The 14,878-nt window shown below is 33.4% G+C and overlaps 1 pseudogene; it reads left to right on the forward strand.

Moving 5' to 3' along the window:
- Positions 1 to 8,298: 8,298 nt before the first annotated feature.
- LOC107902555 (probable disease resistance protein At4g27220) lies at positions 8,299 to 12,213 on the forward strand (annotated as a pseudogene).
- The last annotated feature ends 2,665 nt before the right edge of the window (positions 12,214 to 14,878 follow it).

The following is a 14,878-nucleotide window of genomic DNA, read 5'->3' on the forward strand; positions in this document are numbered from 1 at the left end:
AATGCGCAAGGTGTCATAATCAGTAGCAGGTTTTCCATACCATTTCTCCAAAGGAGTCTTGCCATTTATAGCAGATGATGGCAAATGATTGATGAGATGTTGAGCGTACGTCACAGCCTCAGTCCAAAACTTTCTATCTAATCCAGCATTAGATAACATACATCGAACTTTCTCCACAAGCGTTCGATTCATACGCTCTGCCACCCCAGCATTAGAAATTCAGAAACCTGCTCGTTTCACTGACATGGTAGCTTATGCACTTCCAGTTGTTGATAATATTCCATCCACTTACACCGAAGCCATTCAGAGTTTAGAGAATAATAGATGGTTAGGTGCAATGGAAGAGGAAATGCAATCTCTAGAGAAAAACAAGATGTGGAAGCTGGCACAACTACCAAAAGGGAAGAAGGCGATTGGTTGCAAAATTGAAGACACTATTGAAGTTTGTGTTATGAGAAGATGTTCGAAGATGTGGAATATCGCCAAGGTGGAGATTTGTTGAATATTGGCAATATCCCACATTAGGAAAAGATAGAAATGGAGGGGGTTTGGTTTGTTATATATAGAACCCCTCCCCCTTTGGTTGTATCATCCCAAAATCTTCTCCTTTGTAATATTTCTAGAAGAAATATTGATTTGGTAGTGTCCGAGGACGTAAGCTAAATTGGCCGAACCTCGTTAAATCTCTGGTATTTTATTTCTTATTTGTTTGCTTATATTTATAGCAATAATAACTAAATAAATATAACCAACATAAAGCTATTAAATATAAGCAAACAAATAAGAAATAAAATACCAGAGATTTAACGAGGTTCGGCCAATTTAGCTTACGTCCTCGGACACTACCAAATCAATATTTCTTCTAGAAATATTACAAAGGAGAAGATTTTGGGATGATACAACCAAAGGGGGAGGGGTTCTATATATAACAAACCAAACCCCCTCCATTTCTATCTTTTCCTAATGTGGGATATTGCCAATATTCAACAAATCTCCACCTTGGCGATATTCCACATCTTCGAACATCTTCTCATAACACAAACTTCAATAGTGTCTTCAATTTTGCAACCAATCGCCTTCTTCCCTTTTGGTAGTTGTGCCAGCTTCCACATCTTGTTTTTCTCTAGAGATTGCATTTCCTCTTCCATTGCACCTAACCATCTATTATTCTCTAAACTCTGAATGGCTTCGGTGTAAGTGGATGGAATATTATCAACAACTGGAAGTGCATAAGCTACCATGTCAGTGAAACGAGCAGGTTTCTGAATTTCTCGTCTCTGCCTTCTGACTGCAATTGGCTCTGATTGCTGTTGAGGTTCTTGGGTAGAAACCTCTTCCTCATCTGACTCTGCATCTGCCAATGAAGAATCACTAGTGGTACCTTTTGCTGGAATTACCACACTCTGCTCAAACTCCACCTGCTGCGGAGTACACTCCACCTGCTGCGAAGTACTACTCACTCCTTCTGGATTTACCTTATTCAACATGGCAGATTCATGAAAGGTAACATCCCTACTGATTATCGTCTTCTTTGCCTCTAGACACCACAAACGATATCCCTTAACACCAGCATTGAAGCCCATGAATAGAGCCTTCTTTGCTCTTGGATCTAACTTTGATTCTTTCACATGATAATATGCAATAGAACCAAAAATGCGCAAGGTGTCATAATCAGTAGCAGGTTTTCCATACCATTTCTCCAAAGGAGTCTTGCCATTTATAGCAGATGATGGCAAATGATTGATGAGATGTTGAGCGTACGTCACAGCCTCAGTCCAAAACTTTCTATCTAATCCAGCATTAGATAACATACATCGAACTTTCTCCACAAGCGTTCGATTCATACGCTCTGCCACCCCATTCTGTTGCGGTGTTCCACCTACGGTGAAGTGCCTTACTATGCCACAATCTTGGCATATCTTCAGGAAAGGATCGCTTTTATATTCTCCACCGTTGTCTGATCGGAGAACCTTAATCTTCCTTCCTGTCTGATTTTCAACTTTAGTTTTCCACTTAAGGAAAACTTCAAGCACCTCATCTTTGTTCTTCATAGGAAACACCCAAACTCGTCTGGAAAAATCATCAATAAAGGTGACAAAATAACGTCTTCCTCCAAGTGATGGAGTCTTGGACGGTCCCCATACATCAGAATGCACATAATCCAGAATACCTTTAGTATTGTGAATCCCAGTGCCAAATTTCACCCTTCGTTGTTTTCCCAGAACACAATGCTCGCAAAATTCAAGTTTGCAAGTCTTTGTACCTTTCAATAATCCTTGCTTGGCTAGAGTTTGCAAGGATTTTTCACCAGCATGGCCCAAACGCATATGCCACAGCTGTGTTGCCTCAGCGTCCTTCTTGGTACTCGTAATTGCTGCTGCTGTTGTCCCGACCACTGTACTACCTTGGTAGTAATACAGATTGTTCTTTCTTATGCCTTTCAACATCACCAATGCTCCTGAAGTTGCTTTAAGAACTCCATCTCGTATTGTCACAACTAGGCCTTTAGATTCTAACGACCCCAAAGAGATGAGATTCTTCTTCAACTTTGGGACATATCGTACATCCCGCAAAATTCTAGTAGATCCATCATGACTCCTCAGTTTAATTGAACCTATCCCGGCTATTTTACATGTGTTATCATTACCCATGTAAACAACCCCTCCATCTAGTTTTTGAAATTCAAAAAACCATTCCCAAATGGGACACATATGATAGGAACAACCAGAATCCATGATCCACTCATCTGCATGTGATGTTGAAGATGTCATACTAAGAGAAAAGTCTGACTCTGCTTCACTATTGCATTCTGCAACATTTGCATCTTGCGGAGTCTTCCCTTTTTTCTTCAATTTTGGACAATCTTTCTTCCAATGTCCTTTTTCTTTGCAAAAGGAACATTCATCTTTGGCAACAGCTCGACCTTTGGACTTTCTACTCTTCCCCTTAGACTGACTTTGCTGACGACCTCTTGTTACCAATGCTTCCACTGCTGCTTCACCTGAACCTTTCAACTTATCCTTTCGGCGTAGTTCATAGCTATACAATGCAGCAGTTACTTCATTGAAAGTTACTTCCGATTTTCCATGAAGTAGAGTAGTTTCAAGGTACTCAAACTCCTCAGGAAGCGATCCCAACAACATTAACGCCAAGTCTTCGTCTTCAAAAGTCACATCCAAATTCAACAAATCAGCCACCAGCTGATTAAATTGGTAATGTGCTCGTTCATCGTGGTACCAGGAACATAATTGAAACGAAACAGTCTTTTCTTCATATGCAACTTATTTTGACTGTTCTTCTTCAAGAATTTCTCCTCCAATGCTTTCCACAATTTACTTGCAGAAGTCTCTTTACTAACTGTATACTTCTGCTCTCTGGAAAGACATGATCGAATTGTACCACATGCCAATCGGTTGATGGTCTTCCATTCTTTATCATCAACCCCTTCTGGTTTTTCTTCCTCAATGGCAATATCTAGACCCTGTTGAAAGAGGGCATCTAGAAGCTCACTTTGCCACATGCCAAAATGACCTGTTCCATCAAAAATTTCCACTACAAATCTCGTATTTGCAGTTCCAACCCTCGACAAGATGTACGAGGTGGAAGTTGTTGATATGGATGGTTTTTCTTCTGTCATTTTTGCCATAGCTTCTATTTAATAGCCACCAAATGCGGAATACCCACAAGCTTTCGGAAATGTTTCTGATGTGTAAGATCAGACTAAGCTGCAAACACAGAGCATACTACAAAACCTTGGCTCGGATACCAATTGTTGCGGAAGCGACGATAATATTAATAACAATATTATCAGAAATATTTAGATAATTATAATGCCAACAATTATACTAAGAAAATTCCCAGTTAAATTGGAGGGGTCACAAATGGTCCCGCTTAAAACCCAACAACTAGACAGAACTCACTTAGATATTTATAGCAATAATAACTAAATAAATATAACCAACATAAAGCTATTAAATATAAGCAAACAAATAAGAAATAAAATACCAGAGATTTAACGAGGTTCGGCCAATTTAGCTTACGTCCTCGGACACTACCAAATCAATATTTCTTCTAGAAATATTACAAAGGAGAAGATTTTGGGATGATACAACCAAAGGGGGAGGGGTTCTATATATAACAAACCAAACCCCCTCCATTTCTATCTTTTCCTAATGTGGGATATTGCCAATATTCAACATATATGTGGTCCAAGTGGGAGATTGTTGGAAAATTTGGACATCACATATATAATAAGGATAATTACATGTTATTATTTACTATCATGATAGGTTAGCCCAAATTAAAAGTTATCTAATTTGGTTAGAATTTTATTGGGCTTTTAATTATTAAATAAAATATGGGTCAAATATGAGTAGATACTATTCTAATCAAATTCTAATTAATGATAGGCTAATTAGAATTCGATTAGAACTAATATGCTAAGGTTATAAATATTAGGGTTATGGTCCCCAAATTATACATAAGATATATTTTCTAATATCCCATCATTAGGAAAGAGAGAGCAGATATTCTATAAATTTCTTATGTGCTAATTTGGAAGATCAAATTCCCAAGTTCCAAAAAGTTTCAAGGAATCCATAGATTCAGGTGCGCTTCCGCATCTAATTTTGTTCTTGATTTATTCTTAATGATTTGACATGACAGAGCCTGGTTTATTAAGTTATATTGTAGATTTATTTTATAAATTCTAACAGAATCTTGAATTAACAAATATCAAGAAGCTCCCTCATGGGATGAAAAAATATTTGAATCTCAAATACCTAAATATGTTTGATACTCAGAACTAAATAGGATCCCTGGTGGAATATTATCAAAACTTACTCGCCTCCAATGCTTTAATATTAATGAAACATCTATAAGAGGAGAAGAGATTGCTGGATTGAAAAAGCTGGAATTCCTTGAAAAATTTTGCGTACTAAATTGTCCGACACTAAAAAGAATGCCTATTAATCTTCCCAAACTTGATCATGTTCGAACATCTGCAGGTCTCTCTCTTCGTTGTTATCTAAAGCCGAAGGAGCGGTGGGAATCAATGGAATGGGATCATCCTGATGCCAAGATTCTTTTGGAGCACTTCTTCAGGTTCTGGTAGATAAAAAGGAGCACTTCATTACTGACATTGGCATTTCTTTTATTGTCTTTGGTTCCATTGGGCATTCATTTTGGGATGGTGTACTCTTTGGTGAATAAGACAAGTCTTGGTTTCAAATAAGCTGCCAAGGCAGCTTCAGTTTCAATATGAAGAAGATTCTCTCTTGAATAATTTCACTACATCTTCGGAAACTTGAAATTGGCCTTCCCTCTTCAGCAACAGTTTGGTGAGTGTTTCAAAATCTTGTTCTTTAGTTCATCCTTTTTCATATAACTTGAATAGTAAACTTGGAAATCTTTGTATGTATGTAGCATCTCGTGTTCTTTATTTTCATTTAAACCATGTAAATATAAATCCACAACATAAATGATTTAATGTCTCAAAATCCTAAATGTTGATGTGATATTAAACTTGGCATGTTGTGTTTATTGAAATGTCTTATGCTCGTATCCTGTTTCCATATTATGTCTAAAATTGCCTAGCATATTTAGCAATAAGGCTCATCTTTGTGCTTTTTTTTCTTCTCCTTATGTTCAAATGTTCTGCTTTTTAGATTCTTGTGTTCTTAGCTGGATTGATGCTGGATACTGAGATAACAACTCCATTGCTTGCAATATGATAGATTTTTTTTTTTCTCTTTTTCTTTGTTTCTTCATACATGTTCCTTCACATTTTACCAAGCTTGATCATGGCAGATTCTATATAGTTGCACTCAATGAACAAAGTAAGCTGATATGTATATGTAATAGGCCAATTTTGACCTGGCCCAATTTATAAAATAAAACCCAAAATAAATAAAATGTCCAACTCCAATACAAATCCAAAATTAAAAAATTCTAAAAGCTTAATGGCCCAACAGCTTAAGTAATTTTCAGCCAAAAAGACAGCACCCTAGCTGTCGTCGCAGCTTATGCCTCCACGTCAACACGCCGTACTACCACCGCATGCCACAGCTGGCTCAGTACCTACAAGGACAACACAGAGAAAGAGGAAAATAGTAGCAAAAAATAGCAAAACATTGTATTTTTTCTCTTCTTTCGACTATAAAAAGCCACAAACAACCAATGTATGGTCTTTTTTTTTTTTTTACGAATACACTATTTCGAAAATATAAAAAGAAACATTCAGCATATTAAAGGTTTCCTTTTTATTTTATTTTATTTTTTTCGTTTGATTTTTGCTTTTAGTTTTGAAAGAAACGAACAAAGAGCAAAAATGAGCCAAAAACTCACATTTTCTTGTGTTTTGCGCCGCCGGGGTAGTCGAGGTTTGTCGTTTCTGATGAAAAACGATGTATTCCGCTCGGGAGCCAAAAAAACTAAAAAATTAAACTTTTTATTTTTCCTGGGGTTCGGGTTATTTTCCCATTTAGTCCTCAATAGTTTTCGTAGTCTTCATTTTAGTCCGCTATTCATTTTTTGTATCTTAATTTATTCTTTTAATTTAATTTTGGTTATAATTAAGTCCCTATTCATTTAATTTGGGTTCTTTAGATTATTATTTTTATTTCTACTTTATTTAACTTATTTATTTATTTTATTTATATTTGTATTTTTTTTATCTACGGTGCACTTTATGCTTGTATTGTTATATTAATTTTCAATATTTATTATTATTATTATTATTATTATTATTATTATCTTTTTAAATTATTTTATTTAACATTTCTTTATTCTTTTATTTATTTGCTTACTTTCAATTTTATTTTTATTTTTTTACAAGCTGTTTTATTTGTTTTCTTTATCTATTTTTATTTATTTATCTATTTGTCTTCCTACTATTTATTTAGTAAAATTCCAACCTTTTTTTGTAAATTTGTACTTGTTTTAAATCTCTTCATATATTATTTATTTTAAACCATTTTTATTATCACTTTTTTTAAATTTTCTTTCACATATTATTATTTTAAAATTTCATATTATTTTATCTTAAATAGTTTTATATAATATTTATTTTAAACTGTTCTGTCATATATATATATTTTTAAATTGTTTTATTCATTATTTGCTCTAAGTCACTATATATATATTGTTATTTTAAAACTATTTCAATTTTCTTTAAATTTAATCCTTTATTTTCACTATTCATAAACTATTTTCCTCAATATCTTTTTCTGTGATTATTTATTTATTCATTTATCCTATTTGGTTTTGAAATTGATTTTTTTATTGATGCCTATTTATTTGTTATTGTTATTATTATTCATTTGTTTTTCTCCAATTTTTAATCTTAGTCTTAAATTGATGTATACTACGTGATTATTGTCATTATGTGCTATGAATCGTTTATTAGCAAACTCATATTATTGTCATTCGTTAACATAATATTTTATTCACATACCTCTTTTAAATATTATATTTTCACCCTAAATTCATAAAAAAAAGATACTTTAATAAATACAATATTCCGTGTTTGAAAATTCGAGAGATCGTGCCTTAACGTGCTGGGTTTCGATTTCTCTCGTTTGACCTAAATGACTGAATATACTTTTAAAATTAAAATGCATGAGTTTTGAAAATCAAAAGACAAGCTGATTCTCGAGGGTAAAATGTTGTGTCCTAATGTGCTGAATGTGATATTTTATTACTTTGGGACAAGAAAGTTTTTAGCCCGCTTCGATTTATTCAAACATTTTTTGTAAAATTAACCTTAATAAAAAGAGAGGATCGTATTTTTAAATTTTTTACGAATTTTCAACTTTTGACATGAAGACATTAATTAATCAATTAGGTACCAATTTTGAGCGTTACGAGAGTGCTAATCCTTCCTCGTATGTAACCGACTCTCGAACCCATTTTCTCGAATTTCGTAGACCAAAATCATTGTTTTAGTAAAACAAAATATTTTATTAAAACAATCAAATTATGAGGTGATCCGGTCATACTTAAACAAAAAAATTTGGTGGCGACTCCCCATATTTATTTTCATTTTCAAAATCAAAGTCGACCCCATTTTCAAAAAAAAAATTTCGAGAATATCTATATCTAAATATATATGAAACATGAATACTTTAAAAGAAATAAAGAGTCAAATAACATAATTAAGCAAACTCGAACACCACCATTAACTTAAGAACTTGTATAATGTATTGTTTGTACATTTTATTTAGGTTTTTCTTGGTCACAAACATTAAAAAAAAAAATCTGGCACAAGAAGCTTTTTGGCATGTAGAAGGCACGCTTGCCTTTTTCATTATCTTATGGTAAGTTGTAGTATTTGTTTAATAAATGCAAGAAATTTATTGCCTTGAGATTTGGATCCATTGTTGATCAGCCAGCTACAACGCATTAGTTTACCTAAGATTGGACCCCTTTGCCCCCATTATTGGACCACTGACTCAAAAAAAAAAAAAAAGGTTAACGAAGAACAATACTGAAGATTGTTGCTGGCATTGCTGATTTTCAACTGTTGTTAAGCAAAGGGTTTTCATTCCTTGTTTAGTTCGATCTCTTGAAGTGGAAAAGAAAGAGCTAGCCTCTACCATTTACAGCTTTATTCCAAGCCGTCAGATTCAGGTAAGGTTCAAGAGACTGCCCCTAACACACACCCTATACTCTGCTTTTTGTGCTGCCTTTGTTTTTCTAATATTACATCTAAAACCACCAAAAACTGTTACGACAAGTTGTTTTGATTCACATATATACACCCAGAGCTTATATGTTTTATCTATATCATTTAATGTAGTCATTTTATGTGGATCTCATATTATGTTAGTAAGTGCTGCACTAATGTGTGTGTAATGAAAGATCTAGCAGTTGATGACTAGATCAAATGGCTGGGGCCTATGGTGGCAATAACCAGAACTGTGGTGGGTTCCTGACCTCATGTTGAATTTTATTTGGAGGATTTACAAATTTTGGATATAGCTACAGGATTTAACCAGTTAAACAAGCTTAACTAGCTATCTTTGTATTATTATAACTATAGTTTGATTTTTTTAGAAAAATTCTTGAACTTGATCATCAATATGTTAAATTTGATGCAGCGAAAACTAGAGCTTTTTAATGGCTGAACTTGTTGGACCAATTCTTGATGTTTTTAAGTTCATTGGCAGTAAAGCTAGCAAATATCTGAAATACCAGCGGGAATTTGCTGAATATGTTGGGAATTTCAAACAAGCACAAGCTGACTTGCGTGCTAAGGAGGCGGGTATTCAACAGCAATTGGAAGACGAGCATCACTTTGGGAAAAAGCCAAAGCAAGAAGTTGAAGGATGGATCAAGAAGGTAGAGGAAAAGCTTGCTCATGCTCAACATGTTGAAGACAAAGTTAGTAAAGGAAAATATCTCTTTCGTTCTTGCTTGGGGAAACTTGTTGATGAATCGATTCAGGCAATGAAGGAAGTGCATGCTGAAGGTCATTTCCCCGGGAGCTTGCTAGTTAATGATCCTTCTACCGTAGCGGTTAACCTACCTACAACAGAATTAGTAGGTACAGCTAATGTTAGAGACGAAATTTATCAGTATTTAATGGGAGATGATGTTGGAATGATTGGAGTGTGGGGGATGGGCGGAATTGGGAAAACAACCACTATGAAGGATGTCCATAATAGGTTGTTGAAAGAAAGAAAATTTAGAAAACTGATTTGGGTAACTGTACCCAAAGACTTGGATATTCCAAGGCTACAGAAGAACATAGCAAGTCAATTGGAAAGAAACTTGTCAGATGATGAAGATATAATCATCCGTGCAGGGAAGGTATCAGAAATGTTGAGAAGACAGGGGAGACATGTGCTGATATTGGATGATGTATGGGAAAGCTTTTCGCTTGAGGACGTTGGGATTCTTAAGCCAACATCAGAAAATGGATGCAAATTAGTGTTGACAACACGTTCGGAAAGTATTGTTCGATCAATGGAGTTTAAGAAAGTTCAAGTGCCTTGTCTTCCTATAGAGGAGGCCATTAACTTATTTTTAAGCAAAGTTGGACACGACATGTTGCCTAATCCAAATTTAGAATCGTAGATGAAACTTGTTGTGAGGGAATGTGATGGACTTCCTCTTGCAATTGTCACACTAGCTGGTTGTATGAGGGGAGTAATTGATCCTCGTGTGTGGGAAAATGCTGTAGATGAATTGAGAGGATACATCAGAAACATCTGCAATATGGAAGATAAGGTGCATGGATGCTTGAAATTCAGCTATGAGCGTCTTAAACAAAGAGACAGAGAATGTTTTTTGTATTGTGCATTATATCCTGAAGATTACAAAATCGGAAAAAATGAGTTAATTGAACATTGGATGGAAGAAGGGCTTATAGATGAAATGGAAAGTAGAAAATCAATGGAGAGTAGTGGTTATTCCATCTTGCAGAATCTTGAAGAAAATTGTTTGCTAGAAAGGGGTGAGAGGGATTATAAGAATAGTGTGCATATGCATGATGTTGTTAGGGATATGGCATTGCATATAACATGGAAAAGATTTATGGTAAAAGCTCGTATGCAGTTGAAAGAGTTACCAAACGGAGAAGAATGGAGTGAAGATTTGGAGAAGATTTCTTTAATGGACAATTTCATCTCAATAATTCCTCAAACTATGAAGTTTCCAAAATTTCCAAAACTCACAACATTGTTGCTTTCACTTAATTCATTGAAAGAAATCCCAGAATCTTTCTTTGAGCACTTCCCGAACCTTAAGATTCTTGATCTTTCTTATAACCCTTTTAAGAGTTTGCCTAACTCTATTTCTAGTTTAGAGAAACTCGAGGTATTGTTGCTTAATTATTGTTACGAATTAGAGAGTTTTCCTTCTGTATTGAAGCTTCAAGCTTTGAAGAAACTGAATCTTCGAAGTACTGCAATCAACAAAATCCCTCAAGGTTTGGAAATGCTGGTGAATCTTAGATATCTCAATCTTGGATGTACCCGGCGCTTAAAAGAGATCCCTACTGGATTGTTGTCAAAATTATGTCGGCTTCAATATTTGGTAATACATTCAAAATTAAAAAACACAGAAGAGGTGAGAGAATTGAACAAGTTGGAGTTTTTTGAAGGCTGGTTCAGTAACGTGGGTGACTTGAGCACGTTTGCAGCTCAGAGAAAAATGCTTTATGCATACTCCATTTTGGTGTGCCCCCGGAACAATGATATGTTCTACACGGTAGTATTGAATTCTATGAAATTGGTCAAATTTGATGGTATTGAAATCAATTCCGGAGATGCAGTTGTACTTCCTTATGATATTGGGCAGTTACATCTAAGATGGTGTAAGGGTGTGAGAAGTTTAAACGATATTGGATTGAGGGATGCAACTGATCTGAAGAAAATTGTAGTTGAGACTTGTAATGAGTTGGAGGCTGTATTTTCATCCAAATGCCATCTGCTTCAAACCCTCGAGTCTCTGATACTAGAACATTTACTAAATCTGAATGTCATAGTTGGAGCCGGTGTCCAAGAATCATCAGTAGGCACATTTTACTAGCTTAAAGTGATTGCGATAGTGGACTGTCATAAAATAAAGAAACTGTTTGCAGCTGACTGGGTTCTACAGAACTTGGAAAATCTCAACGTTTCAAATTGTAGTAAATTGGAAGAAATAATAGCAGAACCCGAAGGAGAAGGAATGGGTACAAATAACGATTCCATCAAGTTCAATTTTCCCAAACTGAGGACTTTAATTTTGTCCAATCTACCAAAATTGAAGGGCATTTGTAGTGAAAATGCAGTGATGGTTTGTAATTCTCTCCAAGCCATTGAAATAGATTACTGTCTCAAGGTAAAGCGGATTCCTCTCTATCTTCCACAGCTTGAATCTCCTTCTAATACTCTCCAGGAAATCTGCGTGTATCCAACAAACTGGTGGGAATCAGTGGAGTGGAAGCATCCTATTCTCAATGTTAAGAATGTTGTTCAACCTTTCCTCAAGTTCCGTAATCGCTACGAGGATTGGTTTGGAACCCGGTTGGAGCGCACAAGGTACGAATATAAATATTACTAGCTGCATGCATTTAAGGGAAGAATGAAGAGGAAGAGGAGGAGGTTGTGGTGTTGTTTGCTTTGCAATTCTAGAGGTGTCTTATATTCTTAACATCAGTTTAAAATAAGAATAAGATTCTCAACTACTATTCAATATTTAATTTTTTAAATTTAGTTCTAACTTCAATTCATTTACTTTTATTTAGTCTAAGGACTGAAAATATTTAATTAACAGAAAATTATTTTTTTTTAGTAATTTAAACTTTTTTAACATGTTTGATAATCTATAACAAAAGTCACTAGTTAAATTTTTTTTTTTACAGGAAAAAATGTAGACACGAATGAGTAAATAGGGATCTACTTTTCACTTAATAAGGAAGAAATTCAATTGCTTTTTTATATTTTATTTTATACTATTTCATTTAAGACTATATTATCACTTATCAAATAGATTTTATAATTTAAATTTAACACTTAATTCCTTTTAATACTTTTTTTTTAATACCTAAATATTACTCTCACTTGAACTCAAAAGTCTAAAACAAGAAGATTTAAGCAGAGTGTTGATGTACATCATTCCTTAAACACTTTGCTTAATTTTTCAAGTAACTATTTTGTCTTGGCCATATTTCCCACGATTTTTATATTTTCGTAAGCCAATCATGTTACTAATTAAGTAATAAATTTGTCTAGGTTTCAAATTGATCGATATAAAATTTAAGATTCATTCCCTGTATTTATAATTATTTTCCCTTTCCTCCTTATACTGAATTTGTTCATTTATATAAAAAAAAAATCACAAAAAAGTAGAGGTGGTTCCGTTTAAAAAATAGAATTTGTTTTTTTTTCAAACACATTTTTTGAATTTATATTTTCATCCAAATGTTCTCATTTTTCGGGCAGACTTTTGAGTATGGGCAGGTGACCTGATTTATTATCAAGTTACTTTATAATATTTGGCAATGCTAACAATGCTGGAAATTAGTTCTCCCAATGTCAGAGATATTAGTAATTAATTTGTTTTCGAACTTCACCATTTATTTGCTCGATCTAATGGGATAAAAAAGTTGAATCAAGAATCGGTGGCAGTACCAGTTTAAAAATATGGATTGAATCACTTGACCTATAAATTAATACAGACCAGTTGAACCAATTGAATTAGTTTTAATCATTATATATATAAAGATGATGTTTTTTTTTATTACTACATAAACTTAATAGATTTACTAACGATTGAACTAATAAGGATATCTACTTGAAAAAAAACTTTTAATTTAGGTATTATTTATGGTAAAAAAAAGTTTAAATACTAAAAAAATATTAAGACTATTTTATAAATAGACTTAATAGTTTTATAAATAGACTTAATAAATTTTAGTGAAATGACGTCAATCAAAATAACGTTAGAAGAATTGACCCATCAACAACCCCCACCCCCCTAAAGCCACTTTTACAACTATTGGACTACTGAGTATTGACTCAAAAAAAGAGGAAGGTTGACGAAGAACAGTACTGCATATTGTGAAGCTAAAAGGTTGTGAAGGAGGAGTAGGATAATCAATTGTGCAAATTAGATTTTATTGAAAATTAGGTCAAGGTTATAAATGAATTGCTTGATTACGGTGAACTTGAAACAAAACATCTTGGGACTGTCAAGTTCAAAAAAATTGATAAATGATGGACATTTGTAACATGGAAATTAAGGAAGAGTGTTGAAAAGTGGCTAACCATGCTGCTGTGATAACTTGCAGCTTGTATGCATGCTGCTGCCCGTATAGTTGCTGTAATAATAAGATTTTTTGTTTAATTACATTGTAATTATTTTGGTTGAAAATGAACTTGATGTGTTAGGTAGATGAATATATATATGTATAATAATTTACAAGCATTACATATATAAAAAATTAAAAATTGACTTCAACTAAAAACAAAAGGTAAAAACACATCAACAGTCTATCTCAATTTTGATATTGAGTAAATTAATCTTTTTAAAATAATTAGAATAATTTAATCTTTAAAAAATTTTGAAAGTGAGCAATTAAGGATGATTAAACATAGAAATTAATATTTCCCACCAATTATACATAATTTTGATTGATATAATAATAAATTTAACCTTCAACATTTACATATTTTATCAATTTGGTACTAATTCTAAAAAAAATTAATTTTTTTAAAAAGAATCTAAAACATTCAAAAGGAATATATAACAAAATTTTAACTTCAAGTATATAAATAGATAAAATATGTAGTGTTCAAAGTCTGCTTCAATTTGATATGAATATACGACAAATAAAATAATAGTCTTTGCAAGTTGTCGTGTTCAAAGTCTACTTCAATTTTATTTATTTTTTATTTTTTATTTTTTTTGGCAAATTTTTGCAGTCCATGTCCATGGTCAATCCAAAGAACTCTAGTGGATTACCGGAAACTCCAAAGCCATAGATACAGATTAAAGGAAAAAAAAGAAGAAGAAGAAGAAGAATTTTTTTTACTAACTCAAAAACTCTGCTCTTTATCACATCAATTCAAAAATATAAAACTTTGGGACTTCTTTTTCGTCCAACTTATATTATTTTTTTTACCACTACAAAATATCAGGTTTGTTCCTTAAATTTCCATGTTTTTCAATATTTTCTTCATGTTAGTTTTTAGTTTATATTCATTGACTTTATTTTTTAAAATAAAATTTGATCCGCTATAATTATGCTCTATGATCAGTTGTATATTCATTGAACTTTGGGAAACTGTTGGAGTTTCAACACACTTTAACCGGGTAAAGTAAGAATTTCAAACAGAGCACCAGCAGCAAGTATGGCTTTGGCTTTTGCAGCAAGTCACGATACTTGCTG

The sequence above is a fragment of the Gossypium hirsutum genome, chromosome A11 (genome assembly GCF_007990345.1).
Source record: "Gossypium hirsutum isolate 1008001.06 chromosome A11, Gossypium_hirsutum_v2.1, whole genome shotgun sequence".
Classification (NCBI taxonomy): Eukaryota; Viridiplantae; Streptophyta; class Magnoliopsida; order Malvales; family Malvaceae; genus Gossypium; species Gossypium hirsutum.